The sequence below is a fragment of the Xenopus tropicalis genome, chromosome 5, assembly GCF_000004195.4.
Source record: "Xenopus tropicalis strain Nigerian chromosome 5, UCB_Xtro_10.0, whole genome shotgun sequence".
NCBI lineage: Eukaryota > Metazoa > Chordata > Amphibia > Anura > Pipidae > Xenopus > Xenopus tropicalis.
The window spans coordinates 40,352,578-40,378,648 of NC_030681.2; the positions used below are offsets into that span (position 1 = coordinate 40,352,578).

The 26,071-nt window shown below is 39.4% G+C and overlaps 1 protein-coding gene across 2 annotated transcripts in view; it reads right to left on the minus strand.

The window, feature by feature from the left end:
- acoxl (acyl-CoA oxidase like) overlaps positions 1–26,071 on the minus strand; it is a 111,759-nt gene that overhangs the window by 51,500 nt on the left and 34,188 nt on the right. The gene's annotated exons all lie outside the window — the stretch shown is intronic.

Here is a 26,071-nt window from a genome sequence, read left to right on the forward strand (position 1 = left end):
AAAATGAGGAGCGCATCGCGGCCGAGGCCAAGACTAACCCCAAAAAGTTTTTTAAGTATATTAATAGTAAAAAGATGCAGGTTGAGGGTGTGGCCCCATTGAGTTATAATAACAATATGGTTACAGCGGATACAGAAAAGGCAGATGTGCTTAACCAGTTCTTTTCTTCTGTGTATACAGTAGAGGAGCCAGTGGGCCAAGTCTCACCCAATAGCTTCACTGTTGCCTCAGCTCCAACTACACAGTGGTTGGCACAGGATATGGTGCTTAAAGGGTTACACACGATAAATGTAAACAAGGCACCTGGGCCAGATGGAATACACCCTCGGGTACTGAGAGAGCTAGGGGCAGAATTGCAGTGGCCCCTGTTTCTGATATTCTCAGACTCGCTCTCATCAGGTATGGTACCTAGGGATTGGAAGAAGGCGAATGTCACTCCCATATTTAAAAAGGGAGTAAGATCTCAGCCTGGCAATTATAGGCCTGTAAGTTTGACATCCGTGGTGGGCAAGTTATTTGAAGGCTTGTTAAGGGATCACATTCAAAATTATGTAGTGGAGAATGGCATTATGAGCAGTAATCAGCATGGCTTTAGGAAGGACAGGTCATGTCAGACCAATTTAATTGCTTTTTATGATGAGGTAAGTAAGAAGCTGGACAGTGGGGATGCAGTAGATATAATCTATTTGGATTTTGCCAAAGCATTTGATACCGTTCCCCACAAACGACTGCTTTCTAAGCTAAGGTCTATTGGTCTTAGTGAAGTCGTTTGCACATGGATAGAAAACTGGCTACAGGATCGGGTACAGAGGGTGGTTGTTAATGGCACATTCTCTACTTGGAGTAAGGTTCTCAGTGGGGTCCCTCAGGGTTCTGTACTGGGTCCACTTTTGTTTAATTTGTTCATAAATGACTTAGGGGAGGGTATTATGAGTAATGTATCAGTGTTTGCAGATGACACAAAACTCTGCAGACCAGTCAATTCTATCCAGGATGTGACATCCCTGCAGCAGGATCTTGACCAACTGGCAATCTGGGCAGCTAAGTGGCAGATGAGATTTAATGTGGATAAATGTAAGGTCATGCACCTGGGATGTAAAAATATGCAAGCCCCGTATAACCTTAATGGGACTGCACTAGGCAAATCCATAATGGAGAAGGATCTTGGAGTCCTTGTAGATAATAAACTTGGCTGTAGCAAGCAATGCCAGGCAGCAGCTGCAAGGGCAAACAAGGTTTTGAGCTGTATTAAAAGGGGTATAGATTCACGGGAGGAGGGGGTTATTCTTCCCCTTTACAGAGCACTGGTAAGGCCCCATCTAGAATATGCTGTTCAGTTTTGGTCTCCAGTGCTCAAACGGGACATTATTGAGTTAGAGAGGGTCCAGAGAAGGGCAACTAAGCTGGTAAAGGGTATGGAAAGCCTCAGTTATGAAGAAAGACTGGCCAAGTTGGGTCTGTTTACACTGGAGAAGAGGCGCTTAAGAGGTGACATGATAACTATGTATAAATATATAAGGGGATCATATAATAACCTCTCTAATGTTTTATTTACCAGTAGGTCCTTCCAACGGACACGAGGGCACCCACTCCGTTTAGAAGAAGGGAGGTTCCATTTAAATATTCGGAAAGGATTTTTTACAGTGAGAGCTGTGAAGTTGTGGAATTCCCTCCCCGAATCAGTCGTACTGGCTGATACATTATATAGCTTAAGAAGGGGCTGGATGGATTCTTAGCAAGTGAGGGAATACACGGTTATGGGAGATAGCTCTTAGTACAAGTTGATCCAGGGACTGGTCCGATTGCCATCTTGGAGTCAGGAAGGAATTTTTTCCCCTCTGAGGCAAATTAGAGAGGTTTCAGATGGGGTTTTTTGCCTTCCTCTGGATCAACTTGTAGTTAGGCAGGTTAGGTATAGGCATTATGGTTGAACTTGATGGACGTATGTCTTTTTTCAACCCAACCTACTATGTTACTATGTTACATACATCTTGATTGAATTAAAGAGCAAAACCACCTACACACTGGGATTAGAGAGAGTCTTTTTACACGCTCTGGTATAATGGCTTTATTAATTATGGCAATTAAACATTTATACACAAACAACAAAGGACTATTTAAAGTCACTTTATTAATTTATCCATTTTAACCTATGCACTAAATATTCATTAATGTCAGTAGATTAAGCACTTGTGGCACACTGAGCCCTTTGGCAGCAACTACAGCTGAGAATGGGTCCAGGCCTAGCTTGAATGGCGGAGATTTGCAATATGATAGCTCCCTTATTAATAAGGCTTTGAAGGTTCTTTCATGTTCCCTGGGTGGCATTTTCAGCAGAATTTAGATTTATCTGCTTAAAGAAATGTGTTCCATGTATATTCCAAAATATCATTACCTTTGTTACTAAGTTGTTATGTGTGTGGAGGGAAGCAACCTTCCCTATTCCATTCAGGCAGAAGACAACCGCATTGTATGAACTTTGAATTTCATGTGTCTTGTGTGAGAATGCATTCAAATGGAAAAACATTTTTCAAAGGCGGAGAGAGCGACACCGAAAAGTTTTTACAGAGTGGTCCACTAGAAGACTGTATACCTCAATAAAGTGCTTTAGCTTAGAGCAGTGCTGTCCAACTGGCGGCCTGTGACCCAATTCTGTGTGGCTGTTTGATGGTTTACCTTTGTGTAAGCTTTAAATGGTATCAGTATTGTGATTAACTGACCCCTGCATGGTTCACACCTCCGATTCAGGCTGTAATCCCCCTGTATTGTTTAAACATGTACTCCCCTGTACTGTCCACCACTGCATTGTTCACACCTCAGAGTATGGCACACAGCGCGAGCATAGGGCAGGCAGAGTATGGCACACACAGGCAGCTTAGGGCAGGCAGCATACTGCCTGTGTGTGCCATACTCTCCCTGCCCTATGCTGCCTGTATGTGCCATACTCTGCCTGCCCTATGCTGCCTGTATGTGCCATACTCTGCCTGCCCTATGCTGCCTGTATGTGCCATACTCTGCCTGCCCTATGCTGCCTGTGTGTGCCATACTCTGCCTGCCCTATGCTGCCTGTGTGTGCCATACTCTGCCTGCCCTATGCTGCCTGTGTGTGCCATAATCTGCCTGCCCTTAGCTGTCTGTGTGTGCTATGCTCTGCCTGGCCTATACTGCCTGTGTGTACCATACTCTGCCTGCCCTATGATACCCGTGTGTGCCATACTCTGCCTGCCCTTAGCTGCCTGTGTGTGCCATGCTCTGTCTGCCCTATGCTGTCTGTGGGAGGTGAACCTGGCAGGGGTTTGTTCTTGGAGTAAGTTAGCAGTTGGAAATAGCCATTAAATGGTCCCTAAGGTGTGTAATTATGTGCTGGGGGTTGCTGTGCTATGCACAGGGGAGAAGGAGGAGGAGGCATATGGATTTAAGGTTGTGTCTTAATATGACATAATATAATTTTTTCACATATGAATGATGGTTGATATCCCCGCAGAGAGCACCAGCCATTTGGCTTTTGCTGCGCTACCACCATTAATGTGGGCATGGTCTTGTGATAACATGGGTGTGGTTTGAAGTGGGTGTGGTTTTAAAAGGGGAGTGGTCAAAACTGGCATCCATTAGCGGCCCTCCACTATATATGCTAGAGAAATTCCGGCCCTCAGCACCACAGAAGTTGGACAGCACTGGCCTAGGGTGACCAGACCACTTGAAAATTCATAAACATGTCTAAAAAATCCAGCTAGCAGGGCTGAACTGATTGCAGTTTATTTAAATGCAATCAGACGCGTCAATGAATTTTCAAGTGATCTGGTCACCCTACCTTAGCCACAATATTTAATCTAAAACATTAATATTATTCACTCACAAGCTTTTCCCTCAGCTCTCTCAGCTGCAGGAGCACATCCCTACTTCCTGAACAGAGAGATCAAACCACAGCAAATTGTGAGTGATTCCAGCACCTGCACTGGATTCTCAGCCTGACTAAACACAACCCACTGTTCTTTACATCTTCTGTGTCTTGTAGAGCATTCTGGAACAGACATACCTACTGCTGATTTGTGGATCACATTACTAATACCTACCCTCTGAGGTTTTTCTTGTCACACTTGCTATGTATAATATTGGTATGGCTGGCAGTGGCTGGCATTGTCACAAACAAATGACTTGGCACTACATGTGGGCAGGTGGCATGCAATCATGCAGAATGCTCGGTGTTGAAAAAAAATATCCCTATCTGTTAAATGCCACAAAGTTGTGAGAATTCCCTAACAAAGTAAATACTTTAAAGTACTAAGTATAGTGGAGAAGACTATCTCTACCAAGAACATACATGGGTGTTGGTTAATGGGCAGTCTTCTCCTCTACAAGCCGCAAGCGGGGGGGGGGGGGGGATTAAGCCTGTAAAACCAGGCAATCTCTCTCTATATAAGCAAAAGGCATGGGGGTGCACTAAGCCCTCTGATTCAAACCAGCCCCCAGGTCAAGAATGGCAATAGTGCATGGGAGTGCCAGCCTTTGAAAAATATGACCAGAGGTAAATAGATGGGACCACCATACGGGGTTTCCCTTGACGTGGTATGGTGGCTTACCAATCTTATGATCATAATTTTGTAACTAAAAACCCCTGTTTTTTGTCAATATTTGCACTAGCATGAAACTAACAGACAATTTACTTATGAAACAGGGGACCAGGGAATGTACATTGATCAATCCCTTTTTCTTTTTGTATGTTTGTAGTTAATTTGGCCAGATCAGTCGCACTTCCATTGTATTTGTATACTTTATTTAGCCTTGGAGTGCTCCCACAACCTCTTTTTGTGTATCTCTACCAAGAACCTTTCAATATACCCAAACACCTTGCCATGTCAATATAAAACCCCTTTAGCATGGGATTCTTAGCTAAAATAGTCTATAGGGCATGCAATATTACTGTTACAAGGCACTTTCAAATAAAACCACCCAGTCTTAGGGGCACATTCATCAAAGTACGTCTGGTCCGAATACAAAAAAAAATGTAATTTTTTTTAAAGGTTACAACTTTTGCATATTTTCTGCGACTTTTTCGTACATTTGCGCAATTTTTCGTACTTTGTGACAAAAAAGTGCAACAAAATCGTATTGTCGAGTACAAAAGTTTCGGATTCCTTCAAGCTTCAGTATCGTGACTTTCCTTGGGCCAAGTTGGAGCTGCACAGTGCCATTGAGCCCTGTGGGAGACTTTCCTTGGGCCAGGTTGGAGCTGCAGAGTGCCATTGAGCCCTGTGGGAGACTTTCCTTGGGCCGGGTTGGAGCTGCAGAGTGCCATTGAGCCCTATGGGAGACTTTCCTTGGGCCAGGTTGGAGCTGCAGAGTGCCATTGAGCCCTATGGGAGACTTTCCTTGGGCCAGGTTGGAGCTGCAGAGTGCCATTGAGCCCTATGGGTGACTTTCCTTGGGCCGGGTTGGAGCTGCAGAGTGCCATTGAGCCCTATGGGAGACTTTCCTTGGGCCGGGTTGGAGCTGCAGAGTGCCATTGAGCCCTATGGGAGACTTTCCTTGGGCCAGGTTGGAGCTGCAGAGTGCCATTGAGCCCTATGGGAGGCTTTCCTTGGGCCTGGTTGGAGCTGCAGAGTGCCATTGAGCCCTATGGGAGACTTTCCTTGGGCCAGGTTGGAGCTGCAGAGTGCCATTGAGCCCTATGGGTGACTTTCCTTGGGCCAGGTTGGAGCTGCAGAGTGCCATTGAGCCCTATGGGAGACTTTCCTTGGGTCATGTTGGAGCTGCAGAGTGCCAATGAGTCCCATGGGAGGCTTCCAAAATCATGCACAGAAGGATAAAAGTCAGAAAGGTTTTCTTGCATTTACGATCGTTCAGATACGAAAAAATCACACTTTTCGGCCATTATATGATAAGATACGATTTTTTTGTATTTTCAAATACAAAATTTTCGTACTTTAAAAAGCACGGTACAAAAACATTGTATTTGATATGATTTTTTTGTAGTGTGCTTTTTAAATGTATGGAAATCGTACTTTGGTAAATCTGCCCCTTAGTGTGGCCTCATGCATCCATCATCTTAAATGGGATCTAAACCCAATAAATTAATTGATATATCATTGACACTGTGACTTCCTGTTATTCCACTGAAAGGGCTCCTATAAGGTAAGAAGTGGATCTGCTTCTCTCTTCTAGAAGCACATGAAGGGCCCAGCCTGAGTGGCAGTGGAGGCGGCTGACCTACAAGCTCTACAACCAATTATACAGCAAGCCAGACAAATAAAGTGCTATTGGCCACATGGTGATGGCCTAATTCATTCACTTGAGTCAACAGTATAAATGACTGGATCTAGCAGAAGGGAAGACAAGCTAGGGCTCAGTGACTTCTTGCCCTGCCAAACAAGAAGCACAGGCAGATGGATGTTTGAACATATCAACAATAATCCAATACTGATCCCCAAGGTGATAGACATACCCAGATGGTTGGGCAGTATGTTTGAAATTGGTTAAACAGTCTGATTATGTGCAGCCAGTTTAAGGATAATATCTGGGTGAATGCTTATTTGCTGTTAAGGAAACTGTTGCCATAGTAGCAGGATGACAATTATAACATTTAAACATTCATATTATAAATCAATTTACTTTTCAATGGAAGGCTCACAGATGTGCATATCTTAGAGGTTCTGAAGTCTAGGCCTTAATCAGCTGTAACAATGTGCATATACAAGCCTCTGTCACACTATTAGCATAGCAACTGTAGGATCAGGATCAGCTAGGCAGACTGTTACATAATGCTGGGGCAAAAATTCATATTTAATTATTCATTCCTACCACACACACAGTGACAATGGCACAAACTAGTGACATTTGGAGTGTAAGACCAACAAACTTTAAATGCTTAACAATTCTACTCATCAGCTTTACATTTCAGGATACAATCCCCTTCTGTGATACCCCCTTTGTGTTTTTATAAGGTTTATAAGGTTTATAAGGTTATACTACACACCTTCAGCACTGGTTATGAATAGGAGTTTTTACGCTTAGCATTTAAGCAACATGTACAATAAACCACCGCAGACCTGGAAAATACTTCTCAGGGACTAAGAATAGAGACTAATTTTCCCTACAAATCATTCATTTCCTCTCTTGGTGCTTATAAGCAAAGTACTCTGGACCACAAATTCACCCGACGGCTTCTGCTAAACTGTAATCTCCAATCTTTGCAGCGCAGCTGTGCCTAAAGCAATGGGACGACCTTTGCATTGTGCCATAGCTCAAACAGATGAGCTGCATTGCACAAAGACAGTGGAACCACACACCTCTCAATTTCTTGCTTTGCCTTTATGATTTAAAACACTATTGCCCTTTAGATATATTTCAATCTTTCAGTCATAAGCTGTTGGCCTACATAGACGTGGGTTTAAAAGAAAACTAACATATAAAAGTTCAATCATTTTTAAAATTAAAAATCATAGTCAACTTTTTAATATTCAAGGGCAATTAAACTGGGAAGATGTTACCTAAGCTCTTGGTATGCATCTTGTGGAAATTGGATACATGAAAAATAGTCCAACAACAGAAAAAATAATCTTATTTAGATAAACCAGAATCAATAACTATTTGTTGTAGCAGCATTTACTGGCCACATGTTTAAATGTAAATATCCTACTGTTGAACAAACATTATTGCATATGGGGTGTTTTATTATAAATCTAAGTTCAATATTTTATTTTTAAGTTTAACTATATTAAATTATAATCACCTTTCCAACATATATGTGAATTATGTTAGACCAGGTCTAGCCCAGCATTCAAGAGATAATGACAGGAAAAATGACATAATTGTTACACCATTCATAACACTGTCTTTGCATGCTAATTGTAATTTTGCCATAAAAGTATTTGCCCAATGTTTTTACATTACCTATCTGATCCCCCACATGTTCCTCAGTGAAGGGGTTGCCATAATTGTGCTGCAGGAGTTTGTAAGCATTAAAAGTTATAACTGGCTGAGAAGAGACAGCGAGATTGGCAAAACAGTCATGTTTAGGAACTTCAAGTAACAATTACTTACAAATGGAGCACTATCAGCATAAAAAACGAGAAACATGACCTATAGATAACTTTTTATGCACATTAATATTTTGAAGAGTAGTCAGCTCCCAAGCTCAGTAAGCTAGTAACTGGGGCTGTGACTAAATACTCTCGGATTTCCTGAAGCACTGTGCTTAGTACAGGTGTGGGATCCCTTATCTGGAAACCAGTTATCCAGAAAGTTCCGAATTATGGAATGCCCATCTGCCATAGACTCCATTATAAGCAAATAATTCTAATTTTTAAAAAAGATTTCCTTTTACTCTGTAAAAATAAAACAGTACCATGTACTTGATCCCAGGTAGGATATAATTCATCCTTATTGTAGGCAAAACAATCCTACTGGGTTTATTCAACATTTAAATGATTTTTAGCAGACTTAAATTATGGAGATTCAAATTACGGAAAGATCTCTAATCTGGAAAACCCCAGGTCCCATGCATTCTTGATAACAGGGCCCATACCTGTACAGGGAAACACCAATAGATTTATAGGGCTTATCTTTCAAGCTATAAAGGTCTTCTTCTAGTTGCACCCCAAATGATTCCTAGTTCCAAGGTTACCAAACGACTAAGGGAAATGACAAGGAACATTTATCAAATCTAAAACTAGGGGAAATCACATGTAAACCCCCAATAAAAAAAATAACCAGTGAACAGCATTTTAGCATTTAGGATTCCTCCTTCTCCTGTAACCCACTTTGACCCCTCCCTTAAGAAATTATTTGGCTCTTGGCTAACTGAGCATGCTCAGTTTTTCTCCACTCAGGTTACCAAAAACGCCCTTAAGTCAGCCAATGGAGAGATGGCATTGCTGGTTACCACAGAAACTCTGCTTTAGCAGTGCACTCTGCTTGAGGAACATGTTTTTTCTCCTAACCTCCTGTCCTGAGCTCAGCTTACCCACTACAGGACACAATCCAAGCAGGACTTTTATCAAATAAGTTCTACCCGTGTAAGCCTGCATTCTTCATTGCATGAACTTAACAGCGCACACGTACTGTTTGCAGACGTGTCACTGAAGATGTGTGAGAAGGAAAATGGCTGCTGGGTGAAAGCTGCTGTATGTGTGATAGAAACTGTTATGGTGCTGGCGAATAGAGAGGATATATGCACTACAAACAGTGTGATTTTGGTGGGGCAGATGTGCCCAATTTATACATGGTAAGAAAATGTAGGGTTTACATGTCCTTTAATATTTCTGTTAAACAAATAGAAATACAAAACTGATTGTATGGCATATACCAGTAAACAGAATATTAATGAACTCACTAGCCCTGAGCTGCATTTAAATCTTATTGGTGATTTTTCAGAATGATGAATTCCCAACATGTCTTAAAGGGGCAGTATATGCCTATATACACCTTAGTTTAACATGAGCACAGTAAATAGGGCTTATGTTGCAAATGCATCCTGGCTATTCTTTAGAACTTTATGTATTTTCCTAAATGTTTGTTATTACAAAGCAATAATGGAATATTTGTTTTTGAGCTGTTTTGAATTCTCCTCCTTTCTTCCTGTAATTTGTTTAAATTGATATAATGTGCTCTGTATCAACAAACCCCTCTCTTTCATAAGCTGCAGCTGCAACAGTAACACCAAAAAATGAAAGTGTATAAATCTAACTAAAATATAATGTGCTGCTGCCCTGCACTGGTAAAAGTTGTGTGTTTACTTCAGAAAGTCTACTATAATTTATATAAATAAGCTGCTATGTAGCCATGGGGGCAGCCATTCAAAGGAGAAAAGGCCCAGGCACATAGCAGATAACAGATAAAACACTATTGTATTCTACAGAATTTATTTGTTATCTGCTTTGTAACCTGTGCCTTTTCTCCTTTTTTCCAGCTTGAATGGCTGCCCCCGTGGCTACACAGCAGCTTATTATATAAGTTATAGTAGTGTTACTGTAGCAAACACACTAGTTTTACCAGTGCAGGGCAACAGTGCATTATATTTTTATTACTTTAAAGCTCTTTTATTTTTTGGTGTTACTGTTCCTTTAAATAAAGTTCCTTACAAAGAGGTTTTATCTGTGAGCTGGTAAATTTGTTTAACTACAAACAAAGTGACTAATCGGAACAGGAAACAGAAAGTTAAAGTAACTTTGGAAATTTGAAATTTGGAGAATATGGGAGGAAGGAAGAGGGAGACAGGAGACCACTTCTTCCTCCTGTCCTGGAAAAGCAATGATTTCCATAGACAGGAAACTTAAAACAGGGTCAGTCCCCTTGAAATAGAAACCGATAGTAACCTTATGATGCATGCCACAGTCATATGTCACAACACTACAAATGAAGGTAATATATTATCTTTCACTTATGTACTTAATAGTAGTCATAATCATGTGTCTCAGCCCAGCAAAAGAAGGCAAGGAAAGGCATCTACCATATTAGCCAGATATTATTTCACTGTGGCATCCCATGCTAGTGGCACTGATCTTATGAACTGACCCTGACTTGTGGGCTCACTGAGCATTAGATGAACTGTAGGCCAATGACCAGATACACTTACAATTTCTGTTTTCAGATGGTCTGTTTTTTTTTTCTTTATGGACAGCACCTTAGTTGTGCTAGTGCACCAAAAAATGCTATATGACTGTTTGTTAAGGAGTCACACATACATAAGTAATCATACTTTTAATCAAGCAATCTATTTTGCCAATGTGCAAAAACCTATGTGGAAAAATATCAGCAAATTGTCTTAGATTAGAACTGTCTAAATGCTACTAACAGTTATTTTAAATGGAGAACCCCTTCAACTGATGCTAGGTATTAGTGAGTTAATGGTCCATCTTTGTTTTTTCTATACCATATATTGTATTTCCCCATTTTCATAAGAAGATATTTTTTTGTTTTACATTACCAGCGTTGGACTTCTTATCAGTTTCTATAAAGCCCACCTCTAAAACCTGGACTAGTGATATCTTGGTGTTCTGGGTCCATGACCTAGATATAAGTATAGTGATAATCTCCATGGCATACCACTAGATCAGGCAGCATTCTCTCTACTGATATAGCTACCTCATCAGTTTGTGTACGCATTGCAAACATCCTTCTAGTACGCTGCCTACATGAAAAAACACACACTTTTCATAGATGTGGCTAACAATTCTGCAAAATAAATTTCAATATAGCAGACCACAAGTCACACACACCTGCGACTAATGGATATCTTTCACATTAATCAGACCACAAAGCCAAAGTGCTTTGAGTCACAGTGAATTCTAAGCATCAATTCTTTTTTCAGGTTATTTTAGAACATTTATAATAATGCACGCAAAGATTTCAGCGTTGTGTTTGATTTTCAGTGTGTGTTATCATTTATTGGACACATAAACCCCCCCACAAAAAAATTTAATTGGTGAACAGCCTCTTTGAAATCTTTAAATACCTTCCCCTCTGGTTAATAAAAGGTTAATAGTAAGGCTGCAACATCCACTTAATCACTTGGGAGATGTGCTCAACTTATACACATTGTAGGAAAATGTAGGGTTTACATGTCCTTTAAAAGGACATTCATCTGAGTATTGCTGTGCTTATTATATTAAATGGGCTGGTTGCATTATGAGTAAAATAGAAACCTGTAAAATTGATTGAAGATGTCCAAAGGACTCCCAGCAGGTCAACTACCATCTCAGGAGGAAACAATCTCTGCTGAACCCTAAACAGCAAATGGATTCCTACCTGTACTAGGGTTGCACTAAATCCAGAATTTGGTTCAGGATTTGGCCAAGATTCTGCATTTTTCAAGCTCCTGGCCAAATTGAATCTTTAAAATCATGTGACTTTTTGTCATTTAAAACTGAAGATGAAAATTTTTCACCACGCGCTGCATGTGTGGTTCTCTTTAGTGCTTCCTTGTCCTAATTAGCATGTGAATCGGTCCAGAAACCTGTTATCCAGAAATCTCTGAATTATGAGGTCATCTCCCATAGATTTTTTCAACATATTTCCTCTTTCTCTGTAATAATAAAACAGAACCCGGTACTTAATCCTAATTAAACTATAATTAATCCTTGGTAGCAAAACAATCCTCTTGGGAATATTTAATGTATAAATGATTTATGATTTTTTAGTAGACTTAAGGTATGGAGAATCAAATTACGGAAAGATTTGGAAAACCCCAGGTCCTGAGCATTCTGAATAATAGATCCCATACCTGTATTACTAATGTACAGACTGTTAAAATCTGGAATATGGCAACTTTGTAAAAATCTATACATACAGTGTGTCTATGAAGATTTTCATTCAAGTCCAGTTGCTTCAAATTTATTTATACTAGATATACATACAGTGATGCTTGAAAGTTTGTAAACCCTTTAAAAAAAAACCCCTATATTTGTATATGAATGTGACCTAAGACATCATCTGATTTTCAAACAAGTCCTAAAAGTAGCTGAAGAAAACCTAGTTAAACATATAAAACAAAAATTATTATATTTTGTCATTTACTGAAATAAAAAATTGATCCAATAACATATCTGTGTGCGGCAAAAGTGAATCATGCTCTCATTATGTTGTGTGACCCCCTTGTGCAGCAATAACTGCAACTAAATGTTTGCAGTAACTGTTGATCAGTCCTGCACATCGACTCAGCCCATTTCTCCATACAGAACAGCTTCAGCTCTTGGATGTTGGTTGGTTTACTCACATGAACCACTCCCTTTAGGTTTTTCAACAGCATTTCAATTGGATTAAGGTCAGGACTTTAACTTGGCCATTCAAGAACATTCACTTATTTCTTCTTTAACCATTCTTTGGTAGAACGACTTGTGTGTTTAGGATCATTGTTTTGCTGCATGACCCACTGTTTCTTGAGATTCAGTTCACAGACAGATGTCTAGAATTCGCTGGTATAGTTCAGAATTCATTGGTCCCTCAATGATGGGAAGCCGTCCAGGCCCAGATGCAGCAAAACAGGCCCAAACTAGAACACTTTGGCTTAATCCGTCCACAAAACCTTCTTCCAGTATCCTTCTCGTTTGTCCACATGTTCTTTAGCAAACTGTAGATGGTCAGCAATATTTTTGGGAAAGAACAGTGCCTTTCTCCTTGCTACCCTGCCATACACAGCTGCTGCTCAGTGTTCTCCTGATGGTGAACTCATGAATATCAACATTGTCCAATGTGAGACAGGCCTTCAGTTGCTTAAAAGTTGCCCTGGGTTTCTTTGTAACCTATCAGACTATTGGACTCTTTGCAGTTGGAGTTATCTTTGATGGTCAACCACCTCTGGGTAGGGTAACACAGTCTTTGTACACAATCTGTCTGACTGTTGATTGGTGGAGTCTTGTAACGATATCCAGCTTTATGAGGTCCTCATACACCTCCTTTGTTGGAGCCATAATACACATCCCCAAATGTGTTGATTAGGCTTTGCTGAATCCCCGTTCTTTAAATAAAACAGGGTTTCTAACTCACACCTGACCACCAGATTTCACCTTCAAATTATATGATAATGCTAAGGATTCACTTACTTTTGCCACATGCAAAACACTATACATGTGTTATTGGATCTTTTTTTTAATAAATACACAACCAAATAAAAGCATTTTTGTTTCAGTAGGGTTTCTTCTACTACTTTTAGAACATTTTTGAAAATCAGATGATGTTTAAGGTCATATTCATATAAAAATATATACAATTTTAAAGGGTTCACAAACTTGAGAAGTACTGTATGTTATATAAAGATATTACAGATTAAATGAAGAGAAACACTTTCTAATACTCACCATCACTGTCCATCAAGGCACAACTTGCGCTGAGTGATTGTATTAAATATTGATCCAAATACTGTACTCCATATGGGTTTCTGATATCTGCACTGGTGAAAGTATAGTGTCTTTGCAAGAACAGTATAATGCAGACTGCATTCCACTTTACTACACATAACTTAACTTATGAACTTGTTTGTTTTGATTTCTTTCTATGTGTGGATTATTTGGGTTGTTATTGACATCTGGTGTAAATTTCATGTAAATAGCCCCATTAGAAATATATTTACTGAGAAAAACGTTGACATGTTCAATACTTATTTTCCCTGCTGTATTATAGGTTAGGGGCATAGTAGTTTTCCCTTGCACTTGAGAAATACAATATTTAGTATTTATGTAAAACTTAGATTTGCATTGTTTATATTTTGGGAATTTGTTTTTTTTCCTCATTTAGCCTTTACGTTTTTATGTAATAAAGCCATACATACTGTATGATTCACTACTATTATGTTTATAAATATATCAATCAGTAGACTAAGAACTATCTTGAAAAGTAGGAAAGTATTAACTTATGACTCAGGTATGTTATCTAGTAAAGAATTTATATAACAAGGTAATATAAAATGTTTTAACCAGATTGGGCAATTACAACCTCTACTCTACCAATAAAAAAAAGCCATCGTTTGTTGGGGTAAGGAGGGTGGGCCTTAGGTTAGTGTCACACATGGCTGATTCTCAGCCTTGCCTGAACCTGGAACTACTGCGTCGGCCTAGGTACAGGCACATACAGCAGATTTTGGCACAGAAACGCGTATGCATGTCATGCTGAAATCTGCCACGTGTGCCTGCACTCGGGCTGACAGAGTGGTTCCAGGTGCAGGCAAGGAAGAAGGCTGATGCCAGTGTTATGCCCCTTGTGGCCTTAGCCTTAGGCTGCAGAAAAGACTAAAAACCCTGATGGCCATAGTTAAGAATTAGTAGAACGGTAAGATTCTTTAGGGGTTCTCATCAGCAGGTGGGATTGTCAACAGCAGAAGTTTTTGTTTTGGAACAATTTAGAGCTCTGTTAAACAGGGACTGAAAGGCATATTCACTAATTTATAGACTGAGAATCTTCCTGCATTCCCCCAAGCTCTGTAAATACCATGAAAATAAATCAAATTGTATCTCTCTATGAAACGGTGAGCAGAATTTAGACAAATGAGTTGCAGAAGACTTTACTATTGTAAACTACACGATTAGTGAGGTTATCAATTTGATGTTTAGGATAACAGATTTGATAGACAGTGCAGCTGGGACAAGTCTGCAAAATGTCTCAAATGCAAATAAAGTTCCGTCTACTTGTGACTCTCAGACACTTGTTAATGTTACAATACAACATATGTTACATAAGAGATTGTATTTGTTATATGCACACCACAGAGCTTGCACCTGTTGCACATCTGCTCTAGATGTTAAAGTGAGATTGGGCTCAGTCTGCAAACTTCAAGGTAAAAGCTAGATCAGGCTGTGAAAGTTGGGTTTATTTCGTTGATAAAATTACCCACCCTCTCTTGCTTAACACGTGGCACAGACATATTAGAAACATATATTAATATAAGTGCTTGTGCAAAAAATGTCATTTAAAAAACCTGTAATTAAAATGTTATTTAAAAACCCTATAAAATATTTGGATCCATGGACAATATTAGTATATCCATGAAAAAACAACTAAGAAAGAAAGAAAGAAGGAGAAAAAAAGGGGACTGTTGCAAATTTTCTACCCTGACCTTTTATTTAGTTTACTTCACTAAATAAAAATATACTAAAATGTTATCCTATATTGAATAAATCTATCCTGATCACAGGATAGATTAATTAAAAAGAGATAATGGGCTCTGTATAAACAAACACCTGCTGTCCTCTAGGCATACACCAAACCCACTATATTGGGATTCTGCTGAACCCTGAATCCTTTGTGAATGATTCGCCAAATACTGCCCTGAATCCTACTTTGCATATGCAAATTAACCTGTGCATGTGGTAAAAAATGTTTTACTTCCCTGTTTATATGATGAAAAGTCACACGATTTAAAGGATTCGATTTGGCCAGGAACATAGATTCGGTAGAATCTAATTACTGTTGAAAAAGGAATAGGTGCAACCCTACTTTCCTCTAGATGCTGTACCGCCTTTACAGATATGGAGTTCAATAAATATATAGGTGAAGGAGTATACTGATTAACTGACATTTTCCACCATTGTTTCAAAGAATCAGAAAGCTGGAAAAGGAATGTACCTTCAGTTTTACTGTGTGACATTTTGAGACATACTACCAATTAGTAGCCTAGAAATACCTTTTCTACGCTTGTCACAGCAAAGAGTTAATTTTTCTCATAGAAACCCAGGATATTAGAAATTTAAGCAAGGGCACACCGCTCTCTTCTTGTGCACTATAATCCCTTAGGCTCATGTCCACACAGACATAGCTGAAATACGCATAAAAACGCAAGACTTTCAAACTCTCGTGCTTTTATGCGTATTTCTGCTACATGTGCCTGCACCCGAGCGTATCTCATTCATTCGGGTGCTGGCACATGTAGGAGGCATAGGGCGGAATTTTTGACAAGCATTTTTCCGTTTGCCGAAGATATCCGCCCTATGCCTCGTCTGGCATTAGCCTAAGTTGAATCTTATGAACTTGTGCATTTGCCCTGTAAATAAAGGCATTTTTTCTTATGTAGTATTTTTGTAGATGACTGTTATTTGCCACTATTGTTTTTGTTCGCTATTCTTAAAGTATGGGTAAAAAAAGAAAAAAAAAAAAGAATAACACCTCATGAGGTTTACATAAGTTATGTAATAGAGCCTGTACTACAGTGAAATTAAAGGGATATTACAGAAGCCTGGAAAGGATTCGTTCACATGTGAACTTTTACTGCAATGTAGATTTTGTGACTTTGCGGTTGGTCTCTATTTTTTATTTAGATATTTGTTCATTAGATCTGTAGCTTGCAACCTATCTGGCTACTTAACTTAAAGGTAAAATACAAATTTACACCTTTTTTGTTAATTTGGAAGGCTGACCTTTTGCGGTGCGTTGAATCTAGCGCCCCCCCCCCACCCATGCACACACACCTATAAGGGTATTTGGGGCATGTAGGCTTCCCTTATTTTAGCATGATTACTCCATGCAATGTAGACAGTTAGAAGGTAAAGAGGTTTACCTTGACAAGCTAGTATCTTAAATTCTGTATGGCAATATGGTATCTAATTTTATTATTCTATTGCTAGAGATATGCGTTCTAAATTACCTTAATTAAGTATACCTTAAATTTTACTGCCAATAGATTCGCCACATTAGTGCCACCTAAAATGCTATATTTATTCTGCAGAAACCATTACCATAACTGAATAAAGAGCCCTAGAAGCTTTCTCTGTTTGTTTAAGATTGCAGATGCCATTTTAGCTTGGTCTTCATAGCTTCCTGCTTGCAGTCTAGCTGTTATAGCTCAGATTACACATTCCTAAGGGTGGGGAGAGTGAGTTTTATGAATTCTTATGGGCAGGAGAGAGGAGAGAACTGCACAGACTCTGGCCCCGGGAATGAAGGATTTTTCTGAGAGAGATACCCTAACAACATGTTTACAAAACAGTTTTTTCCTTTCCTTCTCCTTTAATTATAAATTTTAACCTCTTGAAAAAAGTCACTCAGCATAGAAATGGATAAGGGCCCTTTTATGTAAACACAGCTGTACAATGGACAATCGGAAATGTGTTTGAGTGCGCACACTGCCAAGGACTGTGCTTGATTGTTACAGTGATTGGAGCTTGTTAAAGGGGATCTGTCTGGCTGTGAGGCAGATTCACCCTATGGTGGAACTCAGCTATGAACCACTAACTTGTGATGCATTTGTGCCTAATAAATTGGTTTGGGGCATAGATACATTGTAAAGGAGACATTCATTTAACAACACGTAAAAAAGATTGACTTTCATGCCAATTTGGCAGTACTCATGGGAACTATTCCTTAAAAGTTCATGTTGGGAATTAATTACCCATATGCACATGATATATTTATTTAATTTATTTATTTGAGGGGCCCCTTCAAAACTTGTGTTTTGATTGTTTGTTTTTATGGGATAGGGTTATTCAATACAAGTGTTGTATAAATAAAATTTACAGTATATTTTATGTTTTTGTTGTATATAGTTAATAAATATGCTGAGATACTCAGGACCTGTCAGAATATAGTCTTTAGTTGGTGTGGTTGGTATAAATTACAGCTTCAATTCATTTCAGTTTGTATGTACATGTGCTTGAGTGTGTTGGCTACCTACTAGAATATTAGAATTCCCTATATCACCAGATTGCTTGGGACCTGGCATTTCCTGATTAGGGATCTTTCCATAATTAGGATCACTATACATGAAATAAACCCAAAATGTCTGACTCTAAACTGACACTGACTGACTGGCACTAAACGAATAAACATTGTCATGACAAATGTTCAAGCAAAACCGCATTTTTTTTTGGTATAGAACGTGTAGGCAGGCTGCTGGCACTAACTATAAGCCTGTAAAACAAACACTTGAGAATCACTCATTTTTTTTTCTAAATACACCTACGTGTCAGGAAGTCTATCCCCAGTGTGTAGGTGGCGTGGGCCTGTGAGGAAATACAGGGGTGATTCTGGGGATACCAAGTAACACCAAGGTGGTTTCTCAGATAAAAAGACTGATGAGCAAGAAATGGAAATAAAAAATATCTAAGAAAAATCAGCCATATACAAGTTTACAGGAAATTATATATCTGCAGGCTGTGCACACCTACTCAAGTGCCATTATATGCATATATATACATATATATCATGGTTGAGAAGTATGAACCTCACATGTAACTCTTTTGCAAGTAGTGATTCTAGGGGGTTTCCTTGGACTCTTTTTAATTATTTATTTTATATACTCAGCAAACAAATAAACAGTTAGAAACTGTAAACTGAACACATTTTCACATACATTATGCCTATCTTTCAGATTCTGTTGTATAAATAGAGCATTTAACTAATAAAAATACCAAATTGGAATGCTTTAATTAGCTACAATGGTGAGTATATTTTTTAAAGGGGTAGAACACCTTATGTTAACTTTTAGTATGTTACAGAATGGCTAATTCTAAGCAACTTTTCAATTGGCCTTCATTGTGTGTATAGTTTTTCAATGCTTTGACTTCTACTTCTAACTCTTTCCAGCTTTCAAATGGGGGGTCACTGACTAAAAACAAATGGCTATGGCAAATGTAAAGCTACAAATTTACTGTTATTGCTACATTTTATTAAATTATTTTTATTCTTAAAATAGTCAGCTAGATCAGCAAGGGAACATGGGGCCTTAGGTAACTGTTCCAACCCATATTATTACATTAAAAATCATGAAAAGGGCTGTGTATTTTTTAACTGATGTATATTGCAAAGTTGCTTGAAATTATATTTACTTTTCAAAAAGCTTAAATTATATTTAACCTTTTAACGTAAAAATATAACCTACCCTATATAATATACCTTTATGTTATGAGTTTATACAGTTGTGCTTATATAGAAAAGGCACATAAACACTATCTGACTATCTTCAAACAATAAATATAAATGTATATATTTTTTCATACAGGCATACCTGATTCTAAAAACTGAAAGAAAAACATGATAGTCTGTCTTTGTTCACAGGGACCAGTTTCCCCTTGTCCTTAGGCTTACCGTGTAATGCTACCCTTCCCATACCCCTGAGTTGCACCACCACTCTGACACATGGCCCCTTACCTTTGTTGTTTCTAGTGAACAGAGATTGTTCAGACTCTACATTATGAGCATATTCCATATTCCGAATTTAACACAAGGAAATTTTAGCATTTAATTAAAATCTGAGTTCTCGATTGTAATGAGAGCTTTCTTAACCCTTTTAGTGCCATGGGACGTAGATTCTACGTCCTGGGTAGCAAAGGACCAAAGTGCCACAGGACGTAGAATCTACGTCCTACAGCACTATCAGGTTTACAAGCGCTGCGCTCGCTTTTAAAGCAGCGCAGCGCTTGTAAACCCTTCACAACCCCCTAGGCAACGAGCACAAGCGGTCATACTCACCGATCCGGTCGCACGATCGCGTCGCCAGCCAATGACAGCAGTGGACACGCGATGATGACGTGTCCACTGCTGTCCCTTTAAATAGCGCCGCCTACTGTCGGCTCCTCATTCATGCTGCGCACTTCGGACCTGATGGAGCTCCCCTGCTGCCTTCCTGCTGCCTTCCTGCCAGATTGGTCGCCCCTGATCGCCTGCCTGCCTTGGGTAAGCTGAACTACAACTCTCTACCACTGTTTATTTTGCTTATTTCGATCTCAACTGTCTAAAAATTTTTTTTTTTTTTTCAATTTTTTCTTCTATCTTTGTCATTATTACACTTTTGTACACATACACACTTATTTACAACTTTCCCAAGCACACACAGACACTCACACACACACTTACACTTTTTTTTTTTTTTCTATCTTTCTTTTCTTTTCTTTCTTTCTTTGCTTTCTTTGGCAGTCTTTTTTTTTACTAAAACTTTATTTCTGATCTTGCTCTATAATTATCTGATTTATTTGGTTGCATTTTAGTGTTTTTTTGGCATTTTCATAATTGATTTCTGTTTTTTTATTATTGTATTGTATTGTAACTTTTTTTATTGCTATTGGGTGCTGAATTTGCAGTGACGTTGGTGGATCCAGGGCTCTGACCACCAATTTCATTGCAATTATTGTTCTTCTGTTGGTTTAGGTGGTTTTATTGGATTTTACTGATTTTATGGTGTTTTATCTTTGCATTGTTCTTTATTGTGTGTTTAGTGCCCCCAAAAAGGTTGCTTTTGCAGTGACATTGGTGGATCCAGGGCTCTGACCACCGATTTCATTGCAATTATTGTTCTTTGATTGCTTTTAGTGGTTTTATTCCATTTTAACTTCATTTGATTTCAGTTGTTCTAGAAAGGCTAAGATTGTTCTGGTAGTTTCTATTGCCAAGGGTTAGGCTGATGCCACACATGGCGTAGGGCTGATTTTTTTCAGCAAGTGGAAAAACGCATGCCGAAAATTCAGCCCTACGCCTGCTACTTGTGCCTGCACCCGAATGAATGGAATACGCTCGGGTGCAGGCACATGTAGCCGATATACGCATGAAAACGCGAGACTTTGCATTCTCTCGCGTTTTCATACGTATATCGGCTACATGTGCCTGCACCCGAGCGTATTCCATTCATTCGGGTGCAGGCAAAAAAAAAAGGGGTGCATAGAGTGCAGCCCCAATATTATGCATTTTCAGGTTTGGCGGCCATGTACTTATGTGCAACCAGACATAGGTATCGTTTTATTCAGGGGAACTTGCAGATTGATGTTTAGTAAGTTTTTGGTAGTTGCCATGGAAATTTTGGAGAGAAATCTAGGTTTGTATCTGGTTTTTCCTTGATTTCTGACCAAAGCGCTGACTTCTGCAAGGGACTGCGGCCACAATTTTCCATGTAGAAAGAGAAGAGTGGTGTCTCTGAATAGCTGAAGGTGTGCACTTTTCGTAAATATATAGTTTGCGGGGGTTATTTCACAGGTATGGGGGTGTTTAGACTAAATAACTGCAGGTAGAGCACATACCCCCCTTATGCATTGCCCCTGTTTGGGGGCATTTGGTGGCCACGTCTTTATGTGCACCCATACATATGGGGTATCGTTTTATTCAGGGGAACTTGCAGATTGATGTTTAGTAAGTTTTTGGTAGTTGCCATGGAGATTTTGGGGAGAAATCTAGGTTTGTATCTGGTTTTTCCTTGATTTCTGACCAAAGCGCTGACTTCTGCAAGGGACTGGGGCCACAATTTTTCATGTAGAAAGAGAAGAGTGGTGTCTCTGAATAGCTGAAGGTGTGCACTTTTTGGAAATATATAGTTTGCGGGGGTTATTTAACAGGTATGGGGGTGTTTAGACTATATAACTGCAGGTAGAGCACATAGAGCACAGCCCCCCCTTATGCATTGCCCCTGTTTGGGGGCATTTGGTGGCCACGTCTTTATGTGCACCCATACATATGGGGTATCGTTTTATTCAGGGGAACTTGCAGATTGATGTTTAGTAAGTTTTTGGTAGTTGCCATGGAGATTTTGGGGAGAAATCTAGGTTTGTATCTGGTTTTTCCTTGATTTCTGACCAAAGCGCTGACTTCTGCAAGGGACTGCGGCCACAATTTTCCATGTAGAAAGAGAAGAGTGGTGTCTCTGAATAGCTGAAGGTGTGCACTTTTCGTAAATATATAGATTTTGGGGGTTATTTCACAGGTAGGGGGGGTTAACACTGAAAAACTGCAGGTAGTGCACATAGAGCGTAGCCCCCAAAATTTCAACTGAAATTGCCCTTATGCATTGCCCCTGTTTTGGGGCATTTGGTGGCCACGTCTTTATGTGCTCCCATACATATGGGGTATCGTTTTATTCAGGGGAACTTGCAGATTGATTGTTAGTAAGATTTTGGTAGTTGCCATGGAGATTTTGGGGAGAAATCTAGGTTTGTATCTGGTTTTTCCTTGATTTCTGACCAAAGCGCTGACTTCTGCAAGGGACTGCGGCCACAATTTTCCATGTAGAAAGAGAAGAGTGGTGTCTCTGAATAGCTGAAGGTGTGCACTTTTTGTAAATATATAGATTGTGGGGGTTATCTCACAGGTAGGGGGGGTTAACACTGAAAAACTGCAGGTAGAGCACATAGAGCGCAGCCCCCAAAATTTCAACTGAAATTGCCCTTATGCATTGCCCCTGTTTTGGGGCATTTGGTGGCCACGTCTTAATGTGCACCCATACATATGGGGTATCGTTTTATTCAGGGGAACTTGCAAATTGAGGTTTAGTAAGTTTTTGGTAGTTGCCATGGAGATTTTGGGGAGAAATCTAGGTTTTTTATCTGGTTTTTCCTTGATTTCTGACCAAAATCTAGGTTTGTATCTGGTTTTTCCTTGATTTCTGACCAAAGCGCTGACTTCTGCAAGGGACTGCAGCCACAATTTTCCATGTAGAAAGAGAAGAGTGGTGTCTCTGAATAGCTGAAGGTGTGCACTTTTCGTAAATATATAGATTTTGGGGGTTATTTCACAGGTAGGGGGGGTTAACACTGAAAAACTGCAGGTAGTGCACATAGAGCGCAACCCCCAAAATTTCAACTGAAATTGCCCTTATGCATTGCCCCTGTTTTGGGGCATTTGGTGGCCACGTCTTTATGTGCACCCATACATATGGGGTATCGTTTTATTCAGGGGAACTTGCAGATTGATGGTTAGTAAGATTTCGGTAGTTGCCATGGGGATTTTGGGGAGAAATCTAGGTTTGTATCTGGTTTTTCCTTGATTTCTGACCAAAGCGCTGACTTCTGCAAGGGACTGCGGCCACAATTTTCCATGTAGAAAGAGAAGAGTGGTGTCTCTGAATAGCTGAAGGTGTGCACTTTTCGTAAATATATTGATTGTGGGGGTTATCTCACAGGTAGGGGGGGTTAACACTGAAAAGCTGCAGGTAGTGCACATAGAGCGCAGCCCCCAAAATTTCAACTGAAATTGCCCTTATACATTGCCCCTTTTTTGGGGCATTTGGTGGCCACGTCTTTATGTGCACCCATACATATGGGGTATCGTTTTATTCAGGGGAACTTGCAGATTGATGGTTAGTAAGATTTTGGAAGTTGCCATGGAGATTTTGGGGAGAAATCTAGGTTTGTATCTGGTTTTTCCTTGATTTCTGACCAAAGCGCTGACTTCTGCAAGGGACTGCGGCCACAATTTTCCATGTAGAAAGAGAAGAGTGGTGTCTCTGAATAGCTGAAGGTGTGCACTTTTCGTAAATATATAGATTGTGGGGGTTATCTCACAGGTAGTGGGGGTTAACACTGAAAAACTGCAGGTAGTGCACATAGAGCGCAGCCCCCAAAATTTCAACTGAAATTGCCCTTATGCATTGCCCCTGTTTGGGGGCATTTGGTGGCCACGTCTTTATGTGCACCCATACATATGGGGTATCGTTTTATTCAGGGGAACTTGCAGATTGATGTTTAGTAAGTTTTTGGTAGTTGCCATGGAGATTTTGGGGAGAAATCTAGGTTTGTATCTGTTTTTTTCCTTGATTTCTGACCAAAGCGCTGACTTCTGCAAGGGACTGCATCCACAATTTTCCATGTAGAAAGAGAAGAGTGGTGTCTCTGAATAGCTGAAGGTGTGCACTTTTCAGAAATATATAGTTTGTGGGGGTTATTTCACAGGTAGGGGGGGTTAACACTGAAAAACTGCAGGTAGTGCACATAGAGCGCAGCCCCCAAATTTTTAGCTGTAATTGCCTTTATGCATTGCCCCTGCTTTGGAGTGTTTGGTGCCCATGTCTTTATGTGCACCCATACATATGGGGCATCATTTTATTCAGGAGAAGTTTGTCTTTCAAATTTGCCTTTGTTAGAAAATTTTTATGAGATTTTTTTTTGTCAAATCCACATTTGATCATGCGTCCAAGTTTACGTTTTAGAAAAAAAAAAAAATGTCAAAAAAAGCTCCAAATTGCACAATGCACTGACAAAAAGTATTTGGCTTTTGAGAGAAAACTACATTGCACCTAGAAACCTGAAGGTCTGTAGTTTCTAAAGATACCGAACATGAGGGGATATTTTTGATTTACATATAAGTTATGCTGCATCAACTGTTACAAGCGCTTTTCCGCTTTGTTCTGGTGTGATATTGTACTAAGTATTGCTTTAGTTTGGGGGTTACTTCTGGACAGGAACTGTGGGGTACCACCACATATTTGGTATCGTTGGACTTGGGAGTATCAGGGCTTTTACAGACGACAAAAAAAGTGTGTAAAATTAACTTTTCTATGGAAAAAAACCTCAAAATATACAGAAATTTTTCATAATTTTTTTTTTTTTTTACATATTTCACCCAAAATACACATCATATCTCCAGAAAAGTTATAAAATTTGATATGTATGTCGAAGCCCAATTAGTGACGAAAAAAACGATATATAATTTCCCTAGTTTCATGGAGGTTTTCCTACCAAAAAACATTGTTAAAGTGAATGAGTACAAAATGCTTAAAAAACGTCTGGCACTGGGGGGAACCGAAATGACGAATTCGGCTGGCACTTAAAGGGTTAAAATAGAAGGTATTTACAAGCCTCATGCTACACACATGGCACTGCCTTAAAACCAAAAATTACTCTTTAATGTCTTTGTGGCCAACTATGCACAGATACAGCCTAACCGTTCAAAACCATATAGCCAAACATGTATTTGAGAAGGGCTCCTGGGCTTCTTTCAGCCCCTCTCTCCCTAACTAATCTGGCTGTTTTACTTCTCAACTGTAAGACAGTCTGGAAGATAATATACAGAGTGGACTCTGGGCGAAGAAAGTCAGTCAATTTATCCAGCTGTGGAAAAGGTCACCTGAGAGAAAATGTGATGCTGAAAGCAGATTTGCCTATGTGGCTGATTAGCTGCTCCTAGGCATGCTTCACTTTTTTATGTATATATATATATTTATATATCATTACTTGTATATACAGCACTGTACATATTTACAATATATTAATGATACAGATGGGAGAAACAAACTGAAATAAATATATAACCTACACCGGACATAGAATCCAGCACCTATTAATGTGCTTTTTTGAGTATCTCAGTGACCAGCATTTGTTATGGCTGTGAACTATAATACAGGTACAGGATCCCTTATCCGGAAACCCGTTATCCAGAAAGCTCCGGATTACGGAAAGCCTGTCTCCCATAGACTCCATTTTAATTAAATAATTCAGAATTTTAAAACTGATTTACTTTTTCTCTGTAGAAATAAAACATCACCTTGTAATTGATCCCAACTAAGATATAAAAAATCCTTATTGGGTTTAATTAATGTTTTATTGATTTTTTAGTAGACTTGTAAGGTATGGAGTTCAAAATTACGGAAAGACCCCTTATCCGGAATACCCTTGGTCCCGGGCATTCTGGATAATGGGTCCTATACCTGTACAAATACCAGTTTCTGATCCAATCCAAGTCCTCACAATATATGGTACAAATTTGAGTGTTTCATTAGATCAAAACCAGCACTGTCAAACTTATTACATGTAGTGGGTCGATTATTTCTCATATAGCTTGTTCGAGGGCCAAATTAAATTAAAATGATATCACACAGTGAAGTCTATGGAGCCTTTGAGCAGACTTGGGGACACAGAAATAATTTGAAGGGCCACATCCAGTCCACAGGCCTCCA